Here is a 25,800-nt window from a genome sequence, read left to right as displayed (position 1 = left end):
ACTTGATGAAAATTCTGAGAATACCCTTTGCTTGCTTTGTTATTGATCCAACAGGAAGCTCAAAATTCTGGAATTAAAGAGGAGAAGAGGAATGTTTATAAAAAGATCAAAAGGATTTCTTGATGAAAATTCTGACCCTTTTACTTCAAAAATTAAACGAAGTCTTAGAGACTAATTAAGAGCATGAGTTGACTAACCCTTTTAGTTGATGAAAATTCTGAGAATACTCTTTGCTTGTTGATCCAAGAGAAAGCTCAAAATTCTAGAATTAAAATAAGTGTGGTGTGGAGGAGAAAAGGAATAATAATACCAAATAGTTGTCTTCAGTTTAATGTTTATAAAAAGACTAAAGGGACTCCTTTTAGACATGCCAAGTAGTAATAAAATAAAAGTAGAAAGCAAAAGCATGAATAAATGGAGCCTCCCTTGTCTGCCACAAAGTCTCAAAGGAAAAAAAGAAAAGAAAGCAGTGACAGAGATTGATAATTAGGTTTAGTTTAATTTAATCAGAAAGCTAATCAAGATTTCTCAAAGGAACAATATTCTGTTCACTTTATATTATTTTTTCCGTTTCATTTTGTTTGGCACTATTTTCACATTAGTCGGTTCAGATAATAATGACAATCTTATAATTTCTTAATTAAAAGCTTTTATAGCTATACACATGCTATTACATGTTTACGATATAAATGTTTTAAGATCACAAGTTTCAAAAGTTTCTTTCTTTATTAAGCTTTGTGCAAAGTCAAAGTATAACAGATAATGGCACCAAATAATTGTGTTGGGTTTAATGTTTATAAAAAGACCAAAAGGACGGACTTCTTTTAGATATGCCAAGTAGTAATAAAACAAAGGGAAAAGGGTCATATATACTCCTCTACTTTGTTTTATTAGCTAACTTTACCCTCCGTTAGGATTGTCTACAAACTTTTTTTTTTTTTTTTGTTCTAAAAAAATTGCTTATGGAATATTTATCCACAATCACTAACGGAGGGTAAAGTTAGCTAATAAAATAAAGTAGAGGAGTATATTTGACCCCTTTCCCTAAAACAAAAGTAGAAAGCAAAAGCATGAATAAAGGGAGCCTCACTTGTCTGCCACAAAGTCTAAAAGGAAAAAGAAAAGAAAGCAGTAACAGAGATTGATAATTAGGTTTAGTTTAATTTAATTAGAAAGCTAATCAAAATTCTCATGGAACAATACTCTGCTCACTTTATATTAAGTTTTCCGTTTCATTTTGTTTGGCATTATTTTCATATTAGCCCGTTCAGATAATAATGACGTTCTTATAAATACTACGGAAAAGGCTCAAATATACAATCAAACTATCGGAAATGACTCATTTATGCCACTCGTCAATAGTTTAGCTAATTTATGCCATCGCCATTACCAAAATGGCTCATCCATGCCATTTTTATTTCAACACCAATTATACAATACCGGATATGACACGTGGCCTCCAATTAGAGGTCCACGTTGTTTAATTAAACCAGCACAAATAAAATCCTAAATTAAACTAAATCCCTACCCATACACCCGACCCACCCAAATTCTGTTCTTATTTCCCTCTCCCCAACATTTGCATATTTATACATTGCTTCAGTTCAGATTTATGAGTTTACAAAAATCTATTTACAGTTTTTAAGTTGCTTCAGTTCAGATTTATGAGTTTATTAATTATTTAGACGGGGTGGGGGCGGGGGGAGGTGGGGCCATGGGTGGTGGGATGAGGAGAGTGGAATGTCACTTATGAAACTTATTTTTCTTACTTTCACCATAAAAGTCATTTTATTCATTTTTAAGGAATTTATTTTCCTAGATGGTACCACTATGTGGCGACTTCTCGAACTTTACCTCAAAATAAATTGGTTTTGGAGGTGCTTCAAAAATACAAATAAATTGTTAAATCTGCCTTGTTATTTTACTAACCTACTGAATTTAGATGATTTTGAGATCTACCAATAATCTAACTACTTAGGGTGTGTGTGGTAGGAAGGAAAATGTTATCCAATTTTCTTATTCGGTTGGTCAAAATTTTTGGAAAATATTTTCTTTAGAAAAATAAGTTCAGGAAAATACCTTAATGAAACTAGGGAAAACAAGTCCACGAGTGACATTCCATAGTAAATGTCTCATCCCAACCTCACCACCCCCACCTAATCACCACCCTCAAATGCATCTCATTTTCACCCACCCCCCGCCAAACCACTCAAACATAGAAATTAAAAGAAACTCATTGTTAAATATTTTTAAATCTAAGATATATCAAGAATAAAAAAAAGAGTCTAGATATATGCATCCTTTGGGTTCGTTGTTGTTGTAATCTAGATATATGCATGTCACATGAATAACAATGAAAATGGAAATGTTCTTTTTCTTAAAAAAAAAATGTTTACAAAATTAATTGAACAACAGAATTATATCATAAAGAACAAATTAGTTAAATCATATTTTTGTACGAGGTTAAGAAGTTATTATAAAAATTAAAATAAGAGAGGTAAGCATAACAAATGCTCATCTACTCAATTTTAAAAAAAAAAAAAAAAAAAAAAAAAAAAAAAAAAAAGGCACAAAACAACAAATGCTCATCTACTAAATTTCTGCTTAATATTCACAAGTAGTTCCGTTGAGACTCTTATCAAACAATTGCAGACATTTTTAACATTGGCAATTGCCACTACAACTAGAATCAGAACAACACGTCTTGGTTTAATGTTTATTAAAAGACCAAATGAACTTCTTTTAGATATGCCAAGTAGTAATAAAACAAAAATAGAAAGCAAAAGCATGAAAAAGTGGAGCCTCACTTATCTGCCACAAAGTCTAAAAGGAAAAAGGAAAAGAAAGAAGTGACAGAGATTGATATTAGGTTTCGTTTAATTTAATTTGAAAGCTAATCAAAATTTCTCATAGGAACAATATTCTGTTCACTTTATATTACTTTTTCTGTTCGTTAGAATACATCACGGGGCGAGAACAACAATCGCGTACCTGTTAACAACGCAGCGGAAGAAATATTGAACTCACCACCAAAATAATTGCCCCAAATCGAACTTCGATTCTCTAGGAAACAAAGTTAATATCCACAAACTAGATGTCTTTCTTGTCGCTTTGTGTGTTTGTGGGGAGGAATCTATGAGATCAATATCTCTACAAAGAAGAAAGAACTTTTCTGTCATATAGAAGTTATTCTCCAGAGAAGTTACAAAACGTCAATTGCTTTTAGGCATCTCTATTTTTAATATAGCAGTAGTTTTAGGAAGTTAAATAACTTCCCTGTTAACTTCCTCATCTTTATCTTCTACAAACGGGTTGGGTCAGTTCACATGGGTGACCCACGACCTAATATCCAACATCTCCCACTTCGCACATGGTGGACTAGACCCAAACTAGTGCCATGTTAATAACACACTAACTCATACAATCAAATAGTTCGTGCGACCTGCGAGCATCAAAAGTTATACCTTTTAAGGTTTTACAAGAGCTCTACGTAGGACTTCAATCACATGCGGAAAGAATTCACTACTAACATGAGGATCTTATTACTCGCAATACCCGTGCATCATTCACTACTCCAGTAGTTAGTTATCCGATCCCTCATCCCAGAAAGAGGCAAACTCGAGTTCATGTATAACTTCATTCACAATTACACTTGTTACCCTTATGGTAAATGTAATGGTCGACCTGTGAATACAAGTGACATTTTTAATCTTAGTTGTCTTCCCTTTCTACTCAAAACTACTCATCCCAGATCAACTGCTTTCCTAGACATGCACTGCATTGCTGAATCAATCATGGCTATTAGTGACATGCTAAAGTAGCAACACTGATCTGTACTTCAAGAAACAGTAAAAGGTCAACCGGTATTCCAATGGAAAGTCAATATTACTTTCTGGGTCTCACACAATGAAGAAGCAAGGATCTATTCCCCATTAACCCAATGGTCGCTTAGCACACATGGTATGAAACACGTCTTTACGGTGTTCTCACCTTATATTGGCGCGTGTCTCTTAATACTTTACTCATTTAACGCCATACAGATCTTAGTCTAGACACCTCTAGATGTCTAACCCGAGTTTTCCTTTTAAAGAATCCTCAAATCCAACCTTTTGAAAAACTCGCATCTGGCTTACAAAACAAGTCATAAGGATGTTGCAATCCGTTTGTCTGAGCACCAGTCAAGACCGACTATTTTATTAAAAAATATATATATATATATACATGACACTGCACTGATCAAGGTTTCAAAAAGTCTCATCTTTGCACATTCCTCGACGGCAGAGGCGCTCGTGTAAGAGAGCCGATCTCGCGACTTGTTCGACACACGTATGTCCTTCACTAGGATATCATCACATGCACATAGAATATAACATAATCTCAATAATAATTCATTGATGAGTATTCTATCACAACCAAAAACATTTTATAATACACAAATATTAACATATCATTCGCAAACCTAGAGCCACAACATGTTTCTTAAATATGTCTCTAGTTATTGATTTTGTAAGAGGATCAACTATCATCTTTGCGTAGGAGTATATAGCAATGTTATTTCTCCACTTGTCATGATGTCTCACGAAGTTATATGTACGTGAAATCAATTTGTTTGGTTTATGATACTTAGGATCCTCTGCATATGTAATAGCCTCTTTACTATCACTACATAAAATCATGGAACCCTGAGAATTCTTTGCAATATGAAAATGCTCAAAGAATCCTTAACCAAACAACTTCTTGTACTACAGATGCACAAACCACGAATTCAACTTTCATGGACAAAAGTACCATGGAAGCTTATTTCTTACTTATTGATTTAGTACCACTATTAAGTAAGAACGCATAGCCGGATGTCGATTTTCTATTGTTCCGTTCACCATCCTAATCAGCATCTGTATAACCTCTCAATTGTAATAATTAATAGTTCCTTTCAGGTATCGAAAGATCCTCTTCACAGCTTTTCAATGATCACTTTCGGGAATGGATTGATACCTGCTACTAGACCTATGGCATAACAAATGTCTGAACGAGTACACATATAGCGTACATCAAGATCCTGACAACACTTGAATATGGAACTCGCGAAACGTCTTCCTTTTCTTTTCTTTAATATTTGGACACATATCAAGGCATAAAGTTTCACCTCTTGCTATAGGAGTATCCATGGGTTTGCAATTATTCATTCGAAAGCATTCCAAAATTTTCTTTATATATGTTTCTTGAGACAGACTAAAAAATTTCTTGGAATGATCTCTTTGGATCTTAACACCCAATATATAGTCTGCTTCACCCATGTTTTTCATGTCAAATGACTTTGAAAGCCAAACCCCCAAATTATTTCCTGCTATAATATATCATCCACGTAAAAGGAAAGAATTACAAACATTACATTAGACTTTTTCACATAGATGCAACGGTCTTCATTGATCATGATAAATTTATATGAGATCAATTCATTGTGAAATTCAAATACCATTGCCTTGAAGACTGCTTCAGGCCATAAATAGATCTTTTCAATTTACAGACGATATGTTCATGGCCTTTAACGATGAAACCTACAAGTTGTTTTCCTCGTTTAGTTCTCCATTGAGAAAAAGCTGTCTTCATTTCCATTTGGTGTAATTCAAGATCTAAACGTGCAACAATAGCCAAAAGTAAGCTAATTGAAGTAAACTTCACAACTGGTGAAAACGTTTTCTCATAATTTATTCGAGCTTCTTGAGTAAAAGTTTTTGCCACCAATTGTGCCTTTTCATCTTTTATTGACCCATCCGCTTTGCGTTTAACTTTGAGAATCCATTTGTTCCCAATAGATATACGCCACGAGGAAGGCCAACCGGATCCCAAACTTTGTTGGTTCTCATGGACTTTAATCCTTCTTTCATTGCTTTCATCCACTCATCTTTTTCAGGTCTCGCTAAAGCCTCAGTCACAGAATTAGGCTTATCCAATCCTATGGGAGATACCAAGAAAAGGTAATCTTCAATCCCATAAGATTGTTTAGGTATACCTTTTCTAATTCTCTTACATAGCTGAAATTCAGATTAATCAAAAAGATTTCGGGATTGAGGACTCTTGCTCCCACCCAGATCAAGCATAAGATCTTGATCAATTTGATTATCAAAAGTGTCAAAAGACATCAGCTATCTGAATTCAACATTTCATAAAGAGGCTTTCATTCCTTTATTTTTCCCTTCTTTGAAAAATCATTTTCCAGAAATATGACGTCTCATGATTCAATTTTAGTACCACTTCCATCCTTTAATGCCATTGAACACATACCCTTTGGAGTGTTCAGACACAAAGTATCTTATAAAGATAAATTTCTTTGCCTTTTTCCATAGCAAGGAGTGGAAATAACTGATTTAGAATGCATTTTATTCAATATGTAGGCTTCAGTCAATAACGCATCTCTCCAAAAAGAGACAGGTAAATTTGTTTGAGCCATCATGGACCTTGTCATGTCCAATAGTTTCCTATTCCTTATTTCTGCTACACAATTTTGTTGAGGTGTGTAAGGAATAATTAACTGTCTGGCAATATCCTTTTCATTACATAATTCATCAAATTTTCTTGATCAATATTCGCCTTATAATTGATTCTCAACTTCATTCATATATCTTCTAAAGCATTCAAGTGCTTCAGATTTTTGAGAAATCAAATAAACATAATCAAGGTGCGTGAAATCATCGACAAATGTAATAAAAAGTAACATAACAGACCTAGCCTTCATTTATTGAATTACAAACATCTAAATGGATTAATTGCAATAAGAAGTCAGCTATCTTAGCCTTCCCATATGGTTTATATGTAATCTTTCCGACAAGATAATGTTCACTAGTTGGCAAGTCTATTTTGGAGAAAGAACCCAAGTGTCCTTCCTTAGACAACCAGTTCATTTTATCTTGCCCAATGTGACTCAATCTTGAATGCCATGTGAAAGCAACAACATCTTTGTTACTCATAGAGCATGTCAAAATGTGTTAGTCCACATAATAGTTATAAGCGAAAGAATTGCAATTTACACTAAGAAACCATCATAAATGTGTCCAGAACCGTAGAACACATTCTCTAGAGTAATTTTCACAACATTATTGCTGAGAAGAAATCTAATAGAAGAAGAACAAACATTGACAGTTATAGCACTACAATTTTAATCTTTAATCTTCCTTCTTGTAATGCCACTTTTCCTTGTTGGAATTAGTAGGTCTCTTTTCTTGGAGGATCCATCTTCGATCTCCTTGACCCTTTTTTCAAGTCTCTTGCGCTTGAAGCCTGGAAGTTTTAATACCACTTGATTTGCCACATAAGCATTAGATATTGGTTTAGCAGCACCAAGCCGCTCATCTTCAAGCTCCACATGATGGACAACAATATAATTGTTTTGATGTCATCATTACAGGTCAAGCTAACTTTTTAAAGATTCTCAAATATTGGGAAGAGACTGGATCACTGCCTACCCTTACTGTTCATCCAATAGACCATGACCAACACTTTTAAGTTGAACAATCATTCCAGACATCACCCTTTGGTATTGCTTGACACGATGATCAATTCACTTCTTTTACGTGCCAAACTTGATTGTCAACTGCCTGAGGCGAGTCAAAATTGTATTTCCATATGTATCGTGTAAGTGTGCCAATATAGCATGAGCATTAGAATATATTTCACATCATAAATGAGATCATTAATAACTGAACTTACTATAACTGAACTTACTATAATTCCACGGGTAGTGGAGTCTTTCTTCTTCTACGCATTGTAAGCATCAAGATTTCTCCTATATTAGGCCGTGTTACCCTCCTTTGGGTGACACATCACAAGGTTTATACTCTTTAGAGAATCTTGATTTTTCAGTACAAACCATATCTTACGGCTCCATGTATCATGATTTTTGCCGTTCGACTTATCACCCTTATTCAGATTAGCAATTTTACTTTTTGAAGCCATAGTCTTTATGAGAGACAATCACGCAAGTAAGACTCATCAATTATGCATGTGATATACATACTCAAGCAAATCAATTCCCATAATGACTTCACATTTAGTGTAGAATCGAAAGGTCATTTAATTTCTAATCATCATCCACTATCCAAATATTTGATCAAAAATGGAAATCATTTCTTAGTATGTATCAAATTATATTTGTGACTAGAATCAAAAAGATTCTTTAAGTCATATCCTCTTACAATATTCTGTTATACATATTAATAAGTAGAAGTTATAATAGAAGAGACAAACAACTTAAAAAAAATTACAACTCTTTCAGCCAAAGTCTTAACTAGTAATACGAGGCCTTGGACATGTCTTTAAAAAGCCAAATCTCTTAATTTTTGCTTCTATTCCTTTTCTCCTCCCACTTGGCTTCAAGCGCCAGAGTATACACCAAATGAGGTTGATTTGGACCATACTCAAGATAAATGTTATCCAATCCTTTGCCTATAATACTCTAGGAGAGAATCCAGACAAAATGACCCTTTTATTCAACCCATAAATAATAAGTTATCAATTCTGCTAGTTTCGCCCCAAATAGGCAAAGATGATATAGTATAGTAGCATAAAGATCCATTTCCTCTTTATAAATTCTTCATATTATCTTCTCCCTTTCCTATGACAACCTCTCTCATCCTAAAAAGGCCCTTCGTATCGTCGTCGAAACATTAGACCTGACGATCGTCAAATCATAATCATCAGTACTGGTAATGGTCAGATGTCGACGTACTCTTCTACGTTATCCCTAACTCGGCTCTTAGTCAAACTCCCACTTGGAGAACGCCGAGCTCATTCCCAGCCAGCGTTTCCATAAATGGGAACAAGGAAATAATTAGAATGGTTATAACCATTCAATATGACAACATATATCACAATATCGTAGAAGAGAAATAAGGATGATAAAGGCTTGACTTAGTTTCTTTACTTACGAAACAGTGAGTTGATTAAATCTCTAAAGTCATAAATTCACGATATTAGCTGTTCTAGCGTTCAGTCCTTCAGTACATGGCCTTTGAAGCCCTCTTTACAGTAGAATTTATTTCTAATATCATATGAGATTTTTTGAGTATATCAATAAAGATACTTTCACAAACTAACTGTGGTTCTGCTTATTAAATGGACACGACATCAACCTCCTTGAAAATTTTGTGATCTTTTGAGAAAAAAGTTACTAGAAAACCTTTTTATATATATGTCTCATCTGCTATGATCACTTAGATAAGAAAAAGAGATTGACCAAAATAAAAAATGCAAAACCAATTCTTACATAATATGGAGAAAAAAAAAATCACAAATATCTTTTGGAGCAAACATATATTTTTTTAAATCCTACAACATTTGCTCCAAGACAAAAAAATTTCCTGTTATTGAAGAAAACAGAGAATCACTTGGGTTCTACTTTGTTATTGAGCCCCATAGGAAGTATACTATCTTCAAGACTCCATTTAAAAATAGAGAAGAAACAAAAATTGATTAGTTTGGGCCATAAATCCCTTCTCCGTACAGAGCATTTTGTTTTGGGATCACGTGGTCAAACTTAAGAGTTGTGATAACAACTGTTGACACCCAATTTTGTCCCTCTTCCCCAAAATATTTACTTATGCTTATATTTTTACTATAATTATCAGCCTCTTATTAACGCCGGCGTTTTTGTTCGCTGGCTGTTTTTTGTTACTGCTACCATTATTATTATTATTATTGCTATTACTATTATTATTATTATTATTACTATTATCATTGTTATTTTATTATTACCGGTATCATGATAATCCGCATTTTTTATCATTTTAGCATTTTACCATCTTATTCGCACAATTAAATAATAGCTTTATTTACTGTTGAATTTTAAAATATTTCGCACGACCATTACAATGTCATATAACTTTATTATCTGAGCACTAATAATTACATATTTTTATATTAGGTAATATTTTAGTCCGTATTAATTCAGGCCATAATTAAATCCTAAAATTATTTGGGCTAAGGCCTAATTCGCTAAACCAGCCCACACTCTAATTCACTAGTCAGCCTACATTTTATTCATCAGCCCATTTTAATACCCAGCCCACATCTTTCAGCCCACTACTCCTTTTAATCTGACCCAGTCCATTTTTTAAAAACTGACCCGGTCCATCCCAGTGACCCGACCCGGGTCAGTAAACAAAAGAACCCCTAGGGTTCCTTCATTCTCATCCACCGCACCCCCGCTCCCCTTCTCTCCCTGCTCTCTCGGTCTCCTCTCTCTCTCTCTCTCCTTCGATGAAAGCGGCAAATCCGCAGAGTCCTTTCCACCCTCACAGGCCATGCATGGTCGATTTAAGGAAAGGATAATTAATGCTCTGTCATGAGTTTAACGTTGAAGAGGCGTTCATCTCCTGCCTTGTTTTGCTTCGATTTGAAGCTTTAATGAGCTTTTGTCCGCTTGTAAGTTCAAATCTGTGCTTTATTTCATTTCGAGTACAGATCTTAATGAATTTTGTCCATTTCCTTTCTTTTTCTGATCGAATAGGTTAGGATACATACAAAATCCGAACGTTTGAACCTTAAGAATCCCGCCCAAATTTTGAGTATCGGCAAAAACCCTAGATGTTTCTCCTATAAATAGTCGCTTTTGAGTCAGTTAAAAAAAAAGGAAAAAAAAAAAAGAGAAAAAGTTTGGGGGAGCCGCCTAAAACCCTTCCTCTGAAAAGAAAAAAAAAATTTCTTCAGCTTTGAATACCCCACAAATACAAGTGTTTAATCGCTCAAGTCCCCTTTAAAAATACTAGTTTTAATTTTATTGATATCGTCCCAAGACACTAAGTCCTGTTCTTTTTTTTTTACTCCGGCATTTGTTCGAATCCGAGTGCTCGAGAGCTCGGAGTTTGTGTTGTTTCGAGGTGGATCGGAGACTCGAACCCTCACTTCGCTGTACTCGAAAAAGGTCAGTGCAATCTCTTTCTTCCTCTCTTTTAGGTTCAGTTTGATTTTTGGATGTGTATTTGTGATTTCTTGTTTGTGCGGGTAAAATGCTTCAGTTTCGAGTTGATTCTGTGTGAATAATGTATGTCCGATATCGTAAAATAGTAGTCTCATTTATCTTTGATTATGGTTGGTGCTTGTTTGGTATATTCAGTGTTTTGTTTACAAACATGGCTTAACATCACTGTTTCACTATTATATAAAGCATAAGAAATTTCTTTCTTTCTAGTCAAAAACCTCTTCTATATTGCGCTTGGTCGCTGTCCATATAGGATATACACTAGTATTCTGTCTTTATTAAAAGGGACCTATGATCCATGAAAATAAGTTCGGGTGTAGCGAGTCATGCTTGTGGTCTTTTTCTGAATCTGTTTTATTGGTATTTCTGTGAGAATATCATAATGTCAGCAACATGTTATTAAAAAGTAAATCCGCTCATTCATTCTTTTTTTATTTTCTGTTTCAAAGTGTTCTGCCTATTTGGAAATGCATGTTTCGAAATTCCATCCTGGACGTCCTTAACATATATATATCATGTCTTAGGAGTTTAATCATTTCTGCCTAAAGAATCCTATATTTTTATTATGTAAAATCATGCCCACAAGTCATTATGTTCCCTGTATAAACACATATTAAGTTTTAACATAGAAACCATTTACTTAAGGTAGTTCAGATGTCTTTCATTTGTTAAGATTTAAGAAAATTTTGGTCCAAACGTATGATTGTGTGGAAAATCTTTATTTAATGAAATGATGAAGATTATAATTCGACTGATTTTGTGATTAAATGTCTGTAGTCTTACTTAAGGTCTTAGATATTATAGGATCTAAAACATGTCGGTGGAAGGCGGATTTTATCATGCGTGCTAATCATGAAACCTTAGTATGTACTTCCATGATTATATCCGGAGGATCTCGTATAACAAGATTTGCCATCCTTGGTTATTTTTAGTTTAACGTTAAAGAAGATATGTCCTATTATGTTTTGGGTTAGACAACTGCTAGGTATTGCCTACTATGGTTAATCATGGGCATAAATGGCTATTGTTCTTGAAGAATGGCTACTGCCATGTTTATACGTAGAGTTGTTATTTTATCTTACAAGGCAGATGCTGCACACTGAGACTTATCATGCCTATTGGTCCCTTGATAAATTGCTAAGTTTTGAAACTCAGCTTGTCTCTGAGTCTGCTATGTTATACTTGCTGTGTTGCCTGTAGTCATACTACCTTATAAATTGCTATACTTGAGTTAATTAAGTCACTTTACTGCTGTTATTTGGCTTGCAATTGTTGCATCTGATGGCTGCATTGTTGGTTGGATTTGAGGGTAAAAATGTTACTCTTGAGAACATATAGTTATTGTCTGGCCGCTTTATTTGAATCCCACTTTATGATGAACTATCTATTGCAAGTCAATATTAACCCTCCCCGGTGTTAGCCATGCCTGGGATTCATGAAATCCCTTGGAACTTGTGCAACATCGGGAAGATGGGGGCGAAAGCTTTCCGACATTGACCTTCTATACGTCCTTATGAATGTGTATATATGAGATATACTTAAATATACACAACATATACATAATCTTTGGTCTGTTTTGAAATTTTATCTTTACATGTTCGATCTTATTCTTTTGGTTATATCCTAATCCTTTTCCTTTCATTTTTTGCATGACCACCGCATACGAGTCCGAGGGACTCGTTCTTCTTCCACATTCAGTGTTGGGCTAAAAGCCCAACGAAACCTTCTCTCGGTCCACCCCTGTCCACAGCGAAATGGAGAATATACATGCTGAGCCAAAGCCCACTAGGCATGAACAGTGCTCATCAACTTTTAAAGAATGGGCTGAGCCCATTCTCCCTAACAGCAGCTATGGGATCACAGTGGCCCAAAACGGGCAGGCCCATTTGATATTATTTGGCCCCTTTTATTTTATTTTTTGTGCTTTTAATTTGTATGATGCAACTAACCCTTTTACTTTGTTTTGTTTGTTAACTTAGATGAAACTTAATGAAGTGATAGGTTTAGTTTTAGCGTAATGGGTAGTTGACTTAAGGGAAAACTAATAACTAATTTCATAAGATTCATTTTTTTTCTTATTTTATGTTAGAATTAGTTATAATATCTACAATATTTATTCTATTAGCATCACTAATAAAAGAGAAAGAAATCACTTCCTTTTGAATCCTATTTATAATAGGCTTAGAGTTTTTCTACATTGCTATCTTCATATAACATAATTTATCCAAGGTTCGAATTTGCTAAATCCTTTCTTAAAGAGCCATCACTTTTACGCAAATTATCATAATTTTTACAAACCTCATTCTAAATAGCATTTTCATTTAAAGCTTTAAGAATATTTATAAGTATTATTTTAAATGGCATAATCACACTTTCTTTTAAAACCTTAGCAACATTTACAAGCTATTCTCTTAAAATTTAAATGCTATGTTTGTGTCTTTATCCTTAATTAATTAACCTAAGTTTGGCCGGTAAACCGTAGTTAACGGATTCTAAAGGATGCCTAACCCCTTCCCTTTAGGATTTTCATTTAAAGCCAGACCATTAACAGGTTTAGAACCCTTACCCAGAATTAAAATTTAAGCAGACCATTAACAGGTTTAGTTAGCTTTATCTTAGTTAATAATTAGGTGCCCTAATTCACCTTAAAATCAATTAGGTGGCGACTCCTTAATTTAAATAATTTAGGAATCACCAATATGTTGTACTCTGCTTTGACCCGGTTAAAATGGGGTATAACAACAACCATTTCATTTTTTTTTTATTGCAACTGCCGCCAAACAAATTGTAGTAACAGTGTCAAAAACAAAACAAAAAACTTCGCCAGAGAAGATGCAATTTAGAAATCAAGTAACTTGGCTCTGATACCATTGTTAGAATAAATCACGGGGCGAGAACAACAATCGCGTACCTATTAACAACGCAACGGAAGAAGTATTGAACTCACCACCAAAATAATTGGCCCCAATCAAACTTCAATTCTCTAGGAAACAAAGTTAACATCCACGAACTAGATGTCTTTCTTGTTGCTTTGTGTGTTTGTTGGGAGGAATCTATGATATCAATATCTCTACAAAGAAGAAAGAACTTTTCTGTCATGGAGAAGTTATTCTACAGAGAAGTTACAAAATGTCAACTGCTTTTAGGCATCTCTATTTTTAATACAGCAGTAGTTTTAGGAAGTTAAATAACTTCCTTGGTAACTTCCTCATCTTTATCTTCTACAAACGGGTCGGGTCAGTTCACATGGGCGACCCATGACCCAATATCCAACACCGTTTCAGTTTGTTTGGCACTATTTTCATATTAACCCGTTCAGATAATAATGAAATTCTTATAACTTCTAAACTAAAAGCTTTTATAGCCACACAAATAGTATGACATGTTTACGATTATGACTAGTGTCTGGTGAGAAATATTCTAATCTTTGCATCTGGGGGTAAATGTACTTGTTTGTAATTTGAACTTGGCAGAAAGAGTAGCAAGTATGCAATAGCGAAGAAATGCTTTAGTCCTTTGATTCTCTTAGTGGGGGCAAGCAGCAAGAGCATAGACTTATGTTCTTTCGGACTCTTCAAAAATGTAAACGGCTGCATGTTGGATTTTTTAAAATTAGTGTATTTTTGGAGAATCCGACATGGGTGTGGCATCGAAATTGAAGAGTCCGCGCATCTTAATTGGCTACAAAAACAAAAGGGACTTAGGAAGGCACAAATTCCAGCCTAACTTTAGAAACTAAAACAGAAACTGAAGTCTGACACGGATTAATTAATTTAACCTGTGTATTTTATAGCTGATAGTGCAAGAAAAATATCACCAAATAGTTGAAAAGTTAGTTTGAATGTTTGATAGAGGAAATATCACATTAGAGTTTAATTTTATTAGTAGTTCAATGAATTTGAATTATTGAAAGTGATAAAAGTTGTATAGCAGTAGATGGAAAGAGTTACATATGAATTGGAATAAGCTTTTTGTGACTATGATCAATAACTAACCATTTTATAAGGCTGGTACCAGAGATGAGTGTATGCACTTTAGAGGAATTCATATTTATCTAGTGAAAGGAACTAGTTTCAGACATTTCCTTAATTTGCTGTAATAGTTAAATCCCCCTTTTTGCTGCTGTACTGCGTGGATGTGATGGAACCGACTTTCTTTAATCCGAAAGTGATTTTTTTGCTAAAAATGTTCCAAGTGAGATTCCATTCAACCCACCAATATTTTTTTGATAATTTTCCCAATTCCATTATTCTAAATCAAGGGATTTTTGGGTATACTTTCTGAGTTTTTTTTCTTTCTATTGCACAGTTCTACTTCAATACAGATCAGATTACCAAAAATTAAATAAACTATTAGAGACTAATTAAGAGCATGAATGAGTTGACTAACCCTTTTTGTTGATGAGAATTCTGAGAATACCCTTTGCTTGCTTTGTTATTGATCCAACAGGAACCTCAAAATTCTGGAATTAAAGAGGAGAAGAGGAATGTTTATAAAAAGATCAAAAGGACTTCTTTTGAATGCCAAGTTGTAACTAGAAAAGGAATAGAAGTACTCCAATGTGAGTTTCAAGTTGAGTAATAACAATATATACTAATTGCATAAAAAAATTATATTATCAGTATAGATAAATTGAATCTATAACTTGGGGTGCGTTAGTTATGGAGAAAAATGTTTTTTACGGAAAATATTATTTTAAAAATGTGTTCTTGGAAAATGAGTGAATTTCAATTTGTTATCTCATGTTCGATTGGTTAATGGAAAATAAGTGAATTGCTTACTTATTTTCTCATGATCGGTTAGGTGGTAGAAAACATTTTTGGAAAAATACCCACCCAAGCCCCACCAACCCCACCACCCCATTCCACAGCAATCCCATACACACCCCAGCCCCACCACCCTCCACCCACCCTAAGTACCTACTCTCCACCACCCACCCCCCAACTAAATCCCCTCCACCACCCAACCACTATCTTTGAACGCATTTCATCTTCACCCACACCACCACCAACCCCAACCTCACCCCACCCCACACCATCCCTCCAACCAACCCTCCCACTCACCCACCCTTCCCAAATTTGGAGGGGGTGGTGGGTGGGTTGGGTTGGTGCGTGGGGTTGTGGGAGTGGTTGGGGTTTGGTGGTTGGGGGGTGGGTTAGGTGGTGATAGGGTGGTTGGTGAAATGCCACTTGTGGACTTGTTTTCCCTACTTTAATAATGAAAGTTATTTTTTCATTTTTAAGGAACTTGTTTTCCTAAAAAAAATGTTTTCCAAATATTTTGACCAAACGAACATGAAAAATTGAAAAACATTTCCTTTATACCAAACACACCTTAGTGCTTACTTCCAAGAAGTCTAAAGGAAAATGAAAAAAAAAAAATTAACTTGTGGGAACAATACTCTGCTCGCTTTATATTATTTCCTCCGTTTCATTTTGTTTGCCACTATTTTCTTATTAGCACATATGTCCAATAGTAATGACATTCTTATAATTTCTTAATTAAAAGCTTTTATATCGAGCACAATTTCTACAACATATTTACGATCATAAGTTTCAAAAATTCTATAACCACATAATGTTTTATGGGAGTCTAAAAGTTTCTTGTTTGTTTATTCAACTCTTAAAAAATTCTAGTAGCTCTTCATTTCTCTACTTTCTACTCACTCTGCCCATTTTTACTTGTGTTGTATTGACTTGGCACACCCCTTAAGGAGCCATAAATAGAATGACAATTTTACTATATCACCCCCATTTATTATTAAGTCATCTAATAATTGAAGTCAATCAAACATACTTTAAAATTTGTGTAACCACTAACAATTCGTTAAAGTTTCCAAATCAATAATTAATAATAAGGGTAAAATAGATATGAAATGGTAAATTATTTCTTGATTTTTCAAAGTGGACAAGTAAAAACGGAGGGATGGAGTAATAATCCAATCCAACTTTCCTATGTCTCTTTGAAAAAATAATTTCAGACAAAGGCTACCTAATAAGTTCTAACTGAGTAATAATCAAATCCATCTTTCCTATGTCTCTTTTTAAACATCCTTTTTTCCAAAAATATATATCTAACAATGGGTTCTGTTTTGGTTGAAAAATAATTCTTCCAACAAAAATGTTGAAAAAATAATTTAAACCAAGGCTACCTAACCAGTTGTTGTTGTTGTATATTGTCAAGAAAAGAGACGCGCAAATAATTTTCACAAGTGATTAAGAAGACCAAGATGATAAAAAGACTTGAGAAGTCGATGAATTGTATTTTAATATTACCAATGAACTGTCAATCTAGATCTACACCTTTAATCTTATATACTACTACTCATTTTCAGATGAATCCATCCATTATATTTTTAATATTTTTTGGTAACTGATGATTTTATTACCGAAGTGATCCTTACTAAAATGAGCATGGAAGCTAACTAGGCAAAGTCAGATAACTTTTGGGAGACAAAAGAAAGATATATAAGTGACTTTAATTGCCAATTACTATAAGTTGAATGACCATTCAGGCAAATAACTCTGTTAGGGAAGGGCTTTTCTCTCACTACGATTTGTAGTAGTTGCCATTGTGCAGAAGAAAATTAGTTGACAGAAAAGATTGTCTTTTAATGGTTTTATGTATGGTTAACACTTAACACCATAGTGATGTACATTAACTAACAGTCCATTAGGTTGATAGAGATTTTCATGGGTTGATAGTGAATGGTTGCATTGAGCACGAAATTGTTGAATATGTCTTACCTCAGTTTGAACTCATGGCTGAGAGAGTAGGACTCTTCCTTTGGAACGATCAAATTGATGGAGACTCTCGACTCTTCAAGGTATCTCATCTAATCATGAAGATTATTCCAATTGACCTTGAGGTCGTGTACATATGTTTTACAAATTTGGAAGCTTCAACTTCAGCAGAAGTACACGTCATTGAGCAGCTCCGAGAAACCTCTGCAGACATTCTTAGAGAATATTTGATTCATCTACAAGAGCACATGGTAAATGTTATTACCGCTAGCACTTCAGGGACTCGAAACATTCATGTCATGATAGAGTTCCTATTAATTATTGTTACTGATGTGACTAGGGACTTTATTCATCATGACAAATTATTTGATATCTTGACACTTGTTGGAGCACTTACCAGGAACATTTCAACTGTTGTTCGTGACTTAGAAGAGAAATCAACTCTAGACTTGCTAGAAAATATTGAACTCCTCAAGGAAGATCTCAAACATGTTTATTTTAAAGCCGCAGGCTCATCTCAATGTTGCTTTCCCATGAGTGATGGACCGCTCCTCATGCATCTGTTACACAGACACTGAAATGATTTGCTAGATTCTCATTCTTATTCAATTGCATTGATAAAGGAAGAAATTGGACGGGTGAAAGACGACCTAGAATTCTAAGATCTTTCTTCATGAATATTGAGCAAGAATTGTATAAAGATCTCTCGGCACGTGTTTTAGATGTGGCATATGAGACAAAAGATGTCATTGATTCAATTATTGTAAGAGATAATGTTCTCTTACATCTTATTTTCTCCAATTTACATGAGAAGATTCCCAAGCCCAGGAACCTCATTGTTGCAAACTCTCCCAACAAGACAATTGACAACAAGTCATTGATAGCTGGTAAAATAATTGTAGGTTTTGCGGAGGAGACAGACTGGATAATTAGGAAGCTCACCAGTGGACCGGATGATCTAGATGTTATTTCGATCACTGGTATGCCGGGTTCGGGTAAAACTACTTTGGCCTACAAGGTATACAATGATAAATTAATTTCTAGTCATTTCGGCATTCGTGCATGGTGCACAATCGGCCAAGAATATGACGAGGAGTTGTTGGAGAAAATTTTTAATCAAGTTACTGGCTTGGATGCCATTTGCGATGTTGCTGCTCAGCTACGGAGACATCTGTTTGGAAAGAGGTACCTTAAGTCGTAGATGACCTGTGGGATACTGACACATGGGATGAGTTGACAAGACCTTTTAAGTTGACAAAGAAAGTAGAATTATTTTGACCACTCGAGGAAAGAAAGTGGCTTTGCATGGAAAACGCAACAGTGGTCCTCTTAACCTTCGATTGCTAAGACCAGAAGAAAGTTGGGAGTTAACAGAGAAAAGGTTATTTGGAATAGAAAGTCGTCCAGATGAACTATTGGATGTTGGAAAAGAAATAGCCCAAAATTGTAAAGGGCTTCCTTTGGTGGCAGATCTGATTGCTGGAGTCATTGCAGGGAAGGAAAAGAAGAAAACTGTGTGGCTTGAAGATTTGAGTTCCTTTGTTTTCAACAATGAAGCTGAAGTGATGAAGGTTATAGAATTAAGTTATGACCATTTACCAGATCACCTAAAGCCATGCTTGGTTTACCTTGCAAGTTTTCGGAAGAACAGAGCAATTGGAATTTATGGATTTAAAACGTTCTGGCGCAACAAAGGACTTGTGGAACGGACAGAGTGTGGAAGTGATGAAGGTTTATTTGGATAATTTAATTTCCAGTAGCTTGGTAATTTTTTTTCAATGAGATAGGTGATTACCCGACTGCCCAAATTCTCTTCTACTTCTCTGTGTACTAACTACATCAATGCAGGATATGCTATCTCAAACTGTAGACCAAATTGGTGCAAGAAAAATGTACCTAGTCTTAATGTGAGAATTGAGATGCAGTGTTGCACTCCAGCAAGAATTCTAAGAAAAAGAAAAGTTTAATTTGAGTACTAGTGCTACTGGCCTGGTAGTTGTGATAATGGTGTACAGTTTGTTTGGATGGTTGTTACATATTATTTCATAATGTATTGTAGCATATTTGACTGTATTGTACTGTATTGTTTTGATGAACACAACGTTTAAATAGATTGTATCGTTTTCCGTCTTTACATATTGTCACACATCAACAATCTACAGGATAAACCTTAGGAAAAGTAGAATACAGGTAGAGTTATTGTCAATGCACCACTGAGCCCCAAGTTTTGCAGCAAGAGCCTCTGCCTGCTAGAGCACTGGACATGTCTGGAAAAGGCCATAAGAACCCCTCCATTGTTATCCTTGATCACACCACCAATGCCTGCCTTTTTGTTACTTTTGATGTAGCCCCGTGTTGAAATTTTTGATGTTTCGAACACTTGTAGGGACTTTCTTCAATACGAACACTAATGGTTACCACTGGTTTCAAGGAAAATACTTGATTCTCTAAAATTGTAGAGAATTCTTCGTAGCTTGAGGCATGCCAATGACACTGTCCTTAAGGATATTTCACCCGGTATGGGTGTATCCCCCAGGATTCAACAAGCTATTCTAGTACAAACTAGGAGCCAGAATCTAACAAAGATTTCTCAAAGTAGAAAACCCAACACACTATAATTTATAAGGAAAAATATGGTTTTGTATATATCACCTCTGCCAATGAAAATAACTTAAATATATATAGGTTCAAACAATTAACTAATGTCAGGCTAATATATTAGCCAAATAACATATACAGTAAATGGCATCATAAATGATGATTTCATCATTAACAACATATAAAGAGCTATTTAATGTAGTAAATGTTCTGTTATAACGTTGCTCACTTTGATTACAAGTTAAAGACCATTCAATTTGGTCTTAGAGACATAACGTTTGTATTTAAAATAATGACTCATTAATATATACTAAAATAATGAATTAAAAACTTCTTTTGAGATATTTAATTCAATATTTTCACAACAATCCCCCACTATCTCAAAAAGAATAAAAAGAATAGAATGAAATAAGTCGTTTGCTAAATGGGTTTTCACATAAGACAATGCATCGAATTATTGGACTACCCTAGATAAAATAAGATTAAACTTACAGAACAATTGGTGAAGTATAACACTTCTACGAACCAAAATTCTTTTGTAAGCCCATTGTCTTATTCTATCACATCATACTCGCACAATCTTTGTCGTTATCGCGGTTTTGCGCTAAGAGGCCATGCGCGTGTCCTGGTATTCATGAGTGCTCTAGAAATCCGTCACAATTTCATAGGAGCGTCACCACTCCACACTCATATAGGTCCACCCATCAAGTGTATTCTGCAGAGCAATACACCACCATAAATGATATGGTAATAGATTAAGAGTTTATAGCTCAACCTCACTTTGCCTTGCAGTATTGCACTATATTCACACGCCATAGGAAGGGACATAGTTTAATAGTGCACTTTTGATCAACTAATGACTTGTTATTACCCATATGAACCTAATTCCTGGATCTCCAATCACATAGGTTGGGTTACCATCATTGTTAATCTTCTCAAATGACAAAAGTCTCATTCCCTCGATGTTTCTTTATCCTGTGAATCGGCCAAATTCACTCTTACATCACATAATAATTTCATCTTATAACAACGTTATTTTATCACTTTGTGTTCCCAAACGAATATGTTTTATTGCCATAGAATAGTCACTCGCCTAACGCTTGGCAACCGCAATATATAGACATGTTGGTTTTAACTCAACCTTAATACTCACTGAGAAGTCTCATTACCAGTCAACTCCAAACCATACTCATATTTCATTATGGTCTACTTGGCTGATTTTCATGCTATTACACCTCCACAAAGGGTGAACACATAACCATAAATCCACTTAACATCATTGTACCTACTAGTACAATAAATATTAATTGAGCAAACACTTTACCATCATTTGCTTCTTATCAAACTTTATTTTCAAAAGCATTTCGAACAACACCACCACATGTTATCATTTTTTTTTTTTTCAAAAAAATTCTCCAAACATAACTTTAGTGGACACACATTTTCAAAAAATTTAAGACAGAAAATAATATTTTTCATAAGTCATAAGACATCATAACCCCCACATTTCCAGAAATTCTACGATAAGGGAATAATATTTTCATAACTCATAAGAGGTATTACTAATTTCTCATAAGAGATTTCATCTTATAAATAACAAACTAATAGTATAACTTCACCCAAACGATTTTGTATAGTTACCCACACTATGCCATTATCAATAAATATTTTAAGAAAATAATATTTTTATCAAGAGTTGGATAAGAAATAATACAAATACTAGTTTTTTTTTAATCATTTATTTAAAAATAGTAAACACAAATAAACAAACTATGATGACAATACTCATTGCCCATTAAAATATTATTTTGGTTGATACAACCTTATCATACTCAAATAAAATCTTCTCTTCAAGTTTTTCTAGTAATTCCACAAGAATAAAATTATTGGCTCAAATAATAGCTAATGCCAATAATTTTTCCAAAAAAGATTTTAAGAAGAATTTTTCCATTCTAAGAACTTGAATAGTTCTAGAATCACCAACATAAATAAACTATTTTTCTTCTTCAACTTGGGTGTAGAATATGCTTAGTAACACCAAAGTCTAACACTCAATCTCTCACATAAGGCTACAAGATTTACTTGAGAAATGGCCAAGATGAGTATATCATCCGCTTAGCCAAAATTATTTTCACGTAGCGGGATTATCTATTCTCCTAATCTTCTTCAACATTTTAGGAGTACGATGGCTTAATTTGCCACACACAAAACAATTGTTATCTCACTAAAGGCTCGATTTACATTGTAAAATTTCAATATCATATCAATTGACACATGAAATTAACTTTGTCAAGAACCACCTCATGCTAAAAGAATTTTGTTAGTGTTAATTTTATTTCCATAATCAAATACTATTTTTTTTTCCTAAATGCAAAGGCTACAAAGCTAAAAGATTGACTTGCACATAAATATATCATATTTATATAATAATTAAATCAGTCGTAACAAATTATTAAAAAAAATAACGCCTTTCGATGCCTAAAGTAAATTTATCAAAAGTACACTTTGATGAATTCCAACGCAGATATTTTGCCACAAAATCTCAATTTGTAAGGCTTCAATAATGAGATTTTCACTCATAAAAATAAGTATGCATATGCTTCCTTTCCCATCGATTTCTGTCATATATGAGAAGGCCTCTATAATGCATAATCACCATAAACTTCCAGTAAATTAGAGGAACTAGCCAGATGATAAACATAGATATTTAAATCCTAAAGTAATTTCACAAAAATACAGTATTATGGTCTTCCAATACATTTTATCACTTCAGAAATTTCAAAATTGAAGGTTTAAAACTTCATAAACACTTTGTTCCAACCAAAACTTTACGTATTTGTTTTCCATATATATACTACACACAAAACCAACAATCGAGAAGTTAAAGTAATATCTTTCACCATACTAGATGCACATACACATTAACAATCTACAAGTCTGTACTAGCAAATAATATGCATTCATAAATACTTCTAAAATAGCAAGGAGATTATATGTATCGCCTCAAATTCATCTACCTCTTATAAAGTACGTTTAACATTCAAATTTTTAGCAAACGCGTACCTGAAACTTAGACAGATTGTACTAAGTTAACTCTTTCAATTTTTCTATAAGAATAGAGAGTGAAGATATCCTTAAGATTGTTGGAAATTTTACGGAAAATACTTCATCACGAACACTTGTAGGGACTTCTCTTCAATACGAACACAGAACTTATAAGCAACAGCAGGAAAATATGCGATCACGAACAATTGTAGAGAATTCTTTGTTAGGTATGAAATGAAAAAGGATATTTCAATATGGGGTATCAAGATTCAACAAGCTCTTCTAATACAAAACTAGGAGCCAGAATCTAACAAAGATTTCTCAAAGTAGAAAACCCAACACACTATAATTTATAAGGAAAAATATGGTTTTGTATATATCACCTCTTCCAATGAAAATAACTTAAGTATATATAGGTTCAAACAATTAACTCAATGTAAAGGCTAATATATTAGCCAAATAAATAAAAGATAAATGGCATCACAAATATGATTTCATCATTAACAACATATAAAGAGCTATTTAATGTAGTAAATGTTCTCCTATAACGTTTCACTTTGATTACAAGTTAAAGACCATTCAATTTGGTCTTAGAGACATAACGTTTGTATTTAAAATAATGACTCATTAATATATACTAAAATAATGAATTAAAACTTCTTTTTGAGATATTTAATTCAATATTTTCACAACAGCCCCCATGTTGATTTTGATGTTTCCCTCGTCTGGTTTATTCGTTGACATGCCTAATGGTTACCACTGGTTTCAATCTGTCTATATTCTCACATATTGAAGGTCAAGTTCCAGTGAAGTTCCAGTTAGGGAAAACTGAATGTATCACTGCTTGTATATTCCATGTAGTATGGTACTCCATTCTGTTGAGGTAAGATCTTCCGTTGTTCTACATATTTGAAAGCAGTCCATCCCTTCCAGATTTCCCAACATATAATGACTGGAACAATTTGCATAATCAATTTTTGGACCCCATTTTTGGTATTCATATCCCACCACTATTTTATAGTCCTTCTTATTTGCCCCGGTTGATGTATAACACCAAGAGGGGCACCAATATACTTCCAGATGTGAGTAGCAACTTCACTTTCAGAGCAAATGTGCTGCATAGAGGCATTGACAGGATTACTGCAGCATAAACAAGTCGCAATAGTCCGATTCCCAAACCTTGCGACAGCTTCATTGAAAGGAAGTTTCCCATGACAAAAAGTCTCCAGCTCAAAAAGGAAAACTTGAATGGTAGTGACTTATGCCACAACTTGCAAAGGAAGTTGTTATTTTGCTTGATCATTCTGATCTTGTTCCAAGCAGATCTATTGGACCAATAGACACCATCTTCTGTAATGTCCTAAATGGATCATCATTGTGATCAGCAGGACCAATATCAATGTCTATAATCTCTTGGACAATCTGGCTTGGGAGAACATTAGCCAGCAGGTTAACATCCCAATCACCATCAGTAATAAATTAAAATCGCTCACGTCGGCGAGGATTTCGTTAACTAGAGCGCACGAGTTGACAGTTTCAGGTGACCCCTGCAACGCTTCGCGTTGGCATGAAGTTATTTGCTTGTCAATGTCCTTTTCTTTTAAAAAAAAAAAAAAAAAAAACTCTTAAGAGTCGCTCCGTTGGTCATTTTACTAGTGTCATGAGTATTCCTTTTTTTATTATTATTATAGACTTGTGAGTCAGTCTCCCCCGTCTTTTTATTGCCAGACTGTTAGAAATATCATTAAGAGCTCGTTTGGTAAAAGGAATAAGGATAAATAATTTCGGGATTATATTTGAGATGAATTTATTCCATGTTTGGTTGGGATAAAATGGTGGTACAACTAATCTTAGGATTGTAGTGTTATTTTATCCCTGTGGGAGGGTGAAATAATAGCGATAATATTTGATAACTTGTTTCCAACCAAACGACCCCTTAGAGTTCTAATGCTAATACCAAACCAAACATGGCCCAACAGAAAAGGTTTTTTGGTCATTTTATAAAGGGAAAATATCACAGGTAGCGAGATTAGTGCCTTTTTATGTGCAAAAATAGCGATATTTTTTTCCCCCCAAAACGTAGCAGTATTTTTCTTTCAAAACGTAATATATACATTGTAGTATGTCCGCTCTTTCAAAACATAGCATATACTATATACTCACACATTACAGTACCATATATACATTGATAGCATATACATATTATGCGCGTGCATACAAGAATTGTGGCTACAATTTAGGGATGTGCATATTAATGTATATCTGCAATAAAATTTAAAATATAACTATGTTTTGTAATTATTTAAAAGTACCGCTAAAATGTAATTATGAGGTTATTTTTCCTTAGATAAGGCTAAAGGGGTTAATAATTTTAGAGTTGCGCCAAGATGAGTATTTAATTTCTTTGGGCTAACATATACGGTGTGTTATTTTTCCATACTT

General features: G+C 34.2%; 1 long non-coding RNA gene and 1 pseudogene across 1 annotated transcript in view; one reads left to right on the top strand and one right to left on the bottom strand.

Moving 5' to 3' along the window:
- LOC132050632 (uncharacterized) overlaps positions 1–15,517 on the bottom strand; it is a 63,780-nt gene extending 48,263 nt beyond the window's left edge. The window contains exon 1 of the long non-coding RNA XR_009413487.1: positions 15,362–15,517. This is a non-coding gene — a long non-coding RNA (uncharacterized LOC132050632). The remainder of the gene's footprint in view (positions 1–15,361) is intronic.
- Positions 15,518–17,051: 1,534 nt separating this feature from the next.
- On the top strand, positions 17,052–19,626 carry LOC132049056 (putative late blight resistance protein homolog R1B-23; annotated as a pseudogene).
- Positions 19,627–25,800: the final 6,174 nt, after the last annotated feature.

Source organism: Lycium ferocissimum, chromosome 3 (assembly GCF_029784015.1).
Source record: "Lycium ferocissimum isolate CSIRO_LF1 chromosome 3, AGI_CSIRO_Lferr_CH_V1, whole genome shotgun sequence".
Taxonomy (NCBI): Eukaryota; Viridiplantae; Streptophyta; class Magnoliopsida; order Solanales; family Solanaceae; genus Lycium; species Lycium ferocissimum.
This window is presented reverse-complemented; position numbering and strand designations above follow the sequence as displayed.